Genomic DNA, 7,380 nt, shown 5'->3' on the forward strand with positions numbered 1-7,380 from the left:
CGGTTGCATGCTGTAATACAGTTTACGGGATCAATGTGGTATAAGTGGTTAAGTTTGCAATCAAGATGGTCCAAATATATATGGTTTAGGCAGTCCATTATGCAAAATATATGTGACTAAATCGTAGTCAAATTAAACTGCTCGAGTCAAAGCAGTTAAGTAAAACTAATATAGATAGATAATAGTGAAATTTTCCTTTAGAGGGTTAAAATTTTCTTTAATCAAACTGTTAGGTTGGTGTAAAATTTTCTTTTTTTAAAAAAAGAGATTATTAACATCAAATTATTTAAAATACTAAATGGTAGATTCAAACTTTGCTCTTTTAAATGGATTGCTTTGATGATTACTTTGTTATAAAATATTGTCGATGAAAATATAAGTAATCATGTACTGTTGTGTATTTTTTTTATTCCTACGCTTAGAAACATTAGTTTATGCTAGAGTTGAAAGATGCATTTGATTGATGGGAAATTTTGTAGTCTTGTATATTAGCTCTACTGATACGTGCAGAATCTGATCCATTTGCCTTCTTTATTTATTTTTGTTTATGAATTTTTTTGCATCACAGTAAAGTTGATACACCTGAGGCTTTGGATCTTAAGTATGCGGTGTGGGCCGCTGCAGCTTCCATATACTCCACCTGCAACAGCATCACGAAACCAGATAAGTAGTGAAGAACTAACTACCTCAACCTTTTTTCTTTTTCCGCCACTAATTAACTATTTATTTTATATAGCAGCGCACTCATCTTGTGTGCGTCGATTTCTGTAACATTTCGTGCACAATCAAATTACTAAAAATTAAGTTGCCTGTAATTGTGAGTTTTCCTCGGAAAGCTACCATATGGCGATCTAATCTTTAAGTTGCAACCAGTGTTTACTCGTGATGTTATTATTTCCTTGTAATCTTGATGCTTGCAAGAAGCATTGAACTCGAGCTCGAGTATCTCTTGGGAGACCAATTTTATGATGACAAGGCATGCAATTTCATTGATTAGTTGCTTGCAAATCATCTGTTGCTAGTTACGTTGCTGCATTATATTTAGAGAACTTAGACAATGATAATTGATTTCTTGGAGTTATTATGTTCTCACTCTTGAAACATAATTGAATTAGTTATGACGAAATAAAATTGTTAAAATGGATAAGAATCGAATCTCAACAAAGCTGAAATAATGTTTTCTTTTATTGTGATTAATTGTAATTTCTTAATTTACTTTTTCATATATAATCGTAAAATTGATCATGTAAAATCATTGAAATGATAGATTCTATATTTACTGAAAAATTAGAGTTTTTATGTTCTTGGTGAAAGAGACTATTACCCCATTTGAAGGTCAGTTTTTTTGGAGAATTTTGTCAAAAACGAAATTCTCATGAAGTGTCTCAAGATTTTATTTGGACAAAAAAAAAAACAACCATCCTTCAGAGGTTACAATCTTAATAGTCAAGGGCAAAAAACAAAGAGTTCATAACGCTTCGGACTAACTTCTTATTTGAACAAGTCTTCGATTAGTTAGTTCTCAGACTCTGGTTTTTCAAAAAGTTGCTTCTTCAACTAATTGAAAGGCTGCAGAGACCGGATTAGAATTATGATCAAATGAAAAGATTTAATGATTGAAGAAAATAACGAGTAAAAAAGCAAGATCGTAAGCAGGAACAAAATACCTTAAAAAGAGAAGAAAAAAAAGTCCAAATAATAATAACTATAAAACAAACAAGTATTGTCCAATAAATTTATACACTAGGAGTTCTTAGCTCATATTGGGATCATTGTGAACGTGGAGCGTTTAGTTGGAGTTTCTCATTGATAATCTTGATTATCTATCTAAAATTATCAATCATAACTTTGTTTTGTTCAAATTATATCGATTCCCAAATAATATAATATCACTGCTACATTAGCAAATAGGTTATAACTCGAGAATATGATAATTTTAGCAGTCTAAGATTTTTTATAATTCCGGAGATTAACAAAAAAAATTTTCATAATTACCTTTCGATTTTAAAACTTAATTAATTAAAATGTATTATAAAATTTAATTGAAATCAAATTAATTAATTTAAAATTTTATAAATTTAAAAGAGATAAATTATTTTAAATTTTAAAAAATAAAACTAATGAATTATATTTATTAATTTAATAAATTATTTTATTAAAATCATTATTTTAATGTATTATTTTATTAAAATATATAAATTTATGCTAAATTTTAAAAAATAAAATTAGTAAATGATGTTTATTAATCTAATAAATTATTTTATTAAAATAATTATTTAATGAATTATTTTATTAAAAAATATATAAATTTATGTTAAATTTAAAAAAATAAAATTAATAAATAATATTTATTAATTTAATATATTATTTTATTAAAATAAAATTAATGAATTATATTTATTAATTTAACAAATTATTTTATTAAATTATATATATATATATATATAGATTTATTTTAAATTTTAAAAATAAAATTAATGAATTATATTTATTTATTTAATAAATTATTTTATTAAAATAATTATTTTATTAAAAATATATAAATTTATTTTAAATTTTAAAAAATTATAAATAATATATATATATATATATATATATTTGATATATTATCAATTTATTATCATTATTAATATTATTGATATTAATATTATCAATTTAATTTAATTTATTTGAATCAAGCGTGATATAATAAATATTAAAATGATTATATTTTATTCCCTAGGAGAGTCATTCCAAGGAACCGTCGATATTTTTTTCCATCCTAGAGCTTGGAGATTCTTTCGAAGACATGACAACGACATGACTAAGCTTTCTCTTCTATTTTATCTTGATTTGAGTTGTCGGATGTCTTTTTCTCTGTCTTTCGGTTGTAACTCTATCTCCATAGAGTAGTACTGTAATTTATAGGATGAGGGAGTAGTTGTGTAACATCCCAAATTTCCTTATTTCGAGTCCTTAAAGTGCTTAAAAATAGTTGAAAATATCATAGAAATATTCTAAAGATTTTTAAAAATTTTTAGAGTAATTTTATGTAATTTTTGGAGGTCGTTTGATATTTTTACAAAAAAGAACCAAAATCGCCATAAAAAAAAGGCCGAGCCAAGGATCGAACCACAAACCCTAACCAAGGGGCATCTTAACTGATTTCAGCTAGCCAAGAATGCAGAAATTTGTTTGTGAACAAATAGGGGAACGATTATAATTATACCGATTTGAGACGAAATTATGTTTTTTCCTCGTGTATAAAAAGGGATAAATTAAGAGAGAAAACGAGGGTTTTTCAATTGGGGTTCGTTCCTTCTCCTTGGGCGGCGGAAATTTGAAGAAAACCTAGGTTTTCTTCTTCCCTCTCCTTCCTTGTGGTGGGCAGTCAAGAGAAGGGAGTTAGGGAGCCTTATTGGTGGGATTCGGACACGCCGATAAGGATCCTCTAAACACGCTAGTGTTTTCTCGGAGTCTTCGACCTTAGGGTTCATTGTTGTAAGTTGCTACTCACCTGCAGTAGGAGTAGTTCCGCGATTTCGTTTTCCTTCTTTGAATTTCGGAAGCATGTTGTAAGGTTTCTCTTCTCTAAGCAAGACCAGCCCCTGTTAGGTAGCATTTTGATTTGATTTTCCTTGCTACCTTATCTAGCATGAGAAGCCAGTAATTTAGCATGTGAGTTTGGCATGGCCGAATCTTTTTCTTACAGTGCATATTTGTTTTCTCTGCTATCTCCTTGAGCATGATCAACTACAGCCTATTTATATATATATATGCTTGCATGATGTTGTAGTGTAAACACAAAGATCATATGCTTAAAAGTTTTAAGAGTTAGTAGAAGCATGAAAACAATATCAATGAGTATGCATAGCTTCGTATTTGCTTCTGGATTTTTTAGCATGCATTGTAGCTAATTCTAGTTCAGTTGCTCTAAATCATGAATCTGTAGCTTTTAATTTTCAGCTGGATATGCTTAAATTGTTTTAAACCCACATGAGTAGAATGTTGTGAGTGTCTTATTAAATCCTGTTAGAGGGTTATGAGTAGCTGTAAACAAAGCAAGACCAAGGTCTTTGTAGGATCCCAAGTTCTAGAATTTGGATCCGCAGCACGCCAAGTGCTCGAAGAAATGCCGAGGTATTTTATATTAGAAGTATTAAAAAGATAATAAGTATTTTACTTTAAGAGGCTAGTACCCGACTTCCGAGGTTGTCGTTAAATAAATCCAGGTGACCAATTCCGAGGTCTTGGCCCTGGTAAGACCAAGGTCTTTACCCTCGTAGGACTGGTGGCTAACTACCTCAGTTTCTATTAGGGAACGCGCTTTGGTACTAAGCCTGGGCCCAAGAGAAGATTATTATTATTTTGAAGTATTAAACTATACGTATTTGGACTAACGAAGAAAGTATCATTAAAGTTCAATTCAACAAGTTTAGCTTCCTTATTTCCGAGTTTAGCAAGTTAGAACTGTTTGTTCCTTTGAGAAATGCAAGATTTAGTTTAATTGCTATATTCTTTGAGCATGCGATGTTATTCTCATATATATGTGCATTTATGTGTTTTGTGAGTTAGATAGCGCTTACTAAGCATTGACTTATAGTTTCATTTCCTCTTACTGCAGATAAAGGAAAAGGAAAGCTTATATGAAGGAAGGCGACAAGGAGATGATGAATGTGTGATGTTGAGAATGGAAGCTTCGGGGACCTTGCTAAGAATTTAAATGGATGTTAATTTATTCTTTCTTCTGCTTTGAATTGTTAGAAGAATCTAGAGGTGGTACATATTATTCTTGTTACTAGGATATAGTAGATATAGTATTTGCTTTATTCTGATATGTTTTAACTGCTACTTAGTTGCATGTTTGGATTTTATTCACACCTTGAAAACTTTAAGTACTGCCATTATTAATATAAGTAACATTAGTAAGTAAAGTTAGTAATTAAGTAACGCCGCCCTTAAAGAGTAGTAAGGAGGGTGGGTCGTTACACCTTACTATATTGTCACCGAGTGAGGTACCTCCCGAAGCGGGAACGACACTTCCGGATCGTGACAATTTTATTGGTATCAGAGTCAGGTTCACGATGTCTATTCGTGGGTTTGGGTTCTCGATTTTATTTTTGAGATTTTGTTTTCTACGTATGATCTATGCAAGTCAAGTTGTGTCTTTGAACTATAGGATTTAGAGATCCTTTATTTATTTAACAATCTTAATTACAATTGATTACTAAAATTTCATTTGATTTTATAAGTCATGCCACGAGGCGGACTTACCCGTGATTGTGGTTGGGATAGTAGTGGTGCTCGTAGCAGCACCTATGGTTCGGATGATGATAGTAGTCGATATCGTGGTCGTACACGTCGGCGTGCCTCTACTACTCAGAGGGTTGCTCATGATTTGCATGAGGCACCACTCTCCTCATCTCAGATGATAAGTCTTTTTATCTCAGATGAGTTTCAAAACTTAATGAATTAAAAAATAAAAATAATAATAATAAATAAATAAATCTGTTTGATCATTCCACTCATTGTTAACCTTGAATAGTTCACCCACTAATTTTGGGTCCTTCTGGCTGCATTACTCCCACTGTTAACAGTCATGGTATCTGATGATCATCGATCAATTTTATATGAGTTACCTCCTACTTTCAAGTTTGTCTTTTATATTTATTTAGACTCATTTGGGGTGTTCACAGTGCGGTTTATCAGTTTAGTGGGAAAAACTAAAAAAAAAAACAAGCTAAATATTTTAATTTTGAAAAATTAAAATTGAAACCCAATCAGAACCATTTTAGTTTTAGTTTGAAACAAACCCAAAATTTTCAATCTGATTCAGCAAGGTATCAAAGAAATAAAGTATCATACAGAGGTCAATGCTAATTACATAGAAACAATGTATCTTAAGTTCCCAACTCTGATGGATGGGTGTACATATAGTTGGCAATTTCTCGGAAGATTATTAGTATCTCAATGCTCAAGAAAATAAATGTCTTGGTTATAAAATTATTCTAACACTGGAGTAACTCCGAAGATATCCAGCAGGCACCACCATAAAAAGTGACACAAGTGGAAGCAAAGGGTGAGTCTTTTCCATAAAATCCAAAAACATGATAATCCCGTGAAGGATTGAGCCTCGGGGAGTCGTACTTCACGAATCTTACCAGTTGTATAAAGAACCTTTAGAGATAAGGTGTGAGCTGTAAAATAAAATAGTGTGCTGTAAAGGTCCTTAATGGACGATAAAGGTGACACATCAAAGGACGATGGGGCTAAAGATGAGCATCCGCATTGATTCTGGCACAACTTTGCCGATCTATATAAGGCCTCGCAGAGTGAAGGTTTAAGCAGACTTGAGCATAGCCAAGCTACTTATTCCTTTGAGTGTTCTTGTGTGCTAGTTACTTGAGCTTGTAAGTTCTTACTTGAGGTGAATTAAACTTCGAGCTCTAACTCAGGTTTCAATTTCAAAATTCCAACTAAGCGATCCTTAATTTTGGTATCAGAGCTTGGATAATCTAAGCTCATGGCAGGCTAAACTTTAAGCTTCAAGGCTTACGGTAAGGGTTTTTCATATTCACTCTATTATTGGCTCATAATCAAATTGGCAAGAATTATCCAGAAAAATCGAAAGTCTGTTTATGAGGAAAGAATCATAAGGCTGAAAGGTGGAGACTCGACAAGCATCCTTGGTTCGGAATCCCACAAGGCTAGTAAGTGCGTAAGACGATAAGCCTGAAGGCCTAAGCCGAAGATATTCCTTAAAACAACTAAGATTTTCATTTGATATTTCTTGAAAGAGAATTTACTTTAAAATTATGTTTGATAAGGCGACCGAGCAAGTTAGCTGATCGCAAAAGACCGCCGAGCAATGTAAGTCCTCAGGAGGAGGTCATTAGCCAGCCGGGTGAGCGAGAAAGTTTTACAAGTTCCTAAGCCGTAAGAACAGAAATTTTGAAAGTATATGGTTCCCGTAAGACAGACAAGTTTGAGCAAAACATAAGAGAGTGGTATGATAAATCCAGAACCCGAAGTCTTGAATACCTAGATTTGGCAGAAAATCTAAAACCGAAACCTGCAGAATTAGCAAACAACATTGGAGTGATTTACGATAGAGTTTGTTTGTTATCCAAGGTTTCCCTTAAACATTTATATTTGATTGAAGAAGAAAATAGATCTTTACGGAGGGAAGTAATACAGTTACGGACTTCTGTAAAAGAATTGGAAAAGGATTTTGTGTCCAACAAACCTCTCACTAAGGCTGAAGTTAGAAAACTAGTAATAGAAATAGCCAAGCAGCCTAGACTGGTAGAAGATGGACAAATAGACCTTCCACTTGTTACAAATCAGAGTCATCGTGCCCTTCGAGAGGCTGGTTTTCACCACATTCATGTGGGCCTCGTA

At 32.2% G+C, this 7,380-nt stretch overlaps 1 pseudogene; it reads left to right on the forward strand.

Annotated features, from left to right (window-relative positions):
• LOC141832372 (uncharacterized) overlaps nucleotides 1-671 on the forward strand; it is a 7,773-nt pseudogene extending 7,102 nt beyond the window's left edge.
• The last annotated feature ends 6,709 nt before the right edge of the window (nucleotides 672-7,380 follow it).

This window comes from Curcuma longa, chromosome 7, assembly GCF_044706935.1.
Source record: "Curcuma longa cultivar G26 ecotype Majalengka, Jawa Barat chromosome 7, ITB_CL_G26_1.1, whole genome shotgun sequence".
In the NCBI taxonomy this organism is placed as follows: domain Eukaryota; kingdom Viridiplantae; phylum Streptophyta; class Magnoliopsida; order Zingiberales; family Zingiberaceae; genus Curcuma; species Curcuma longa.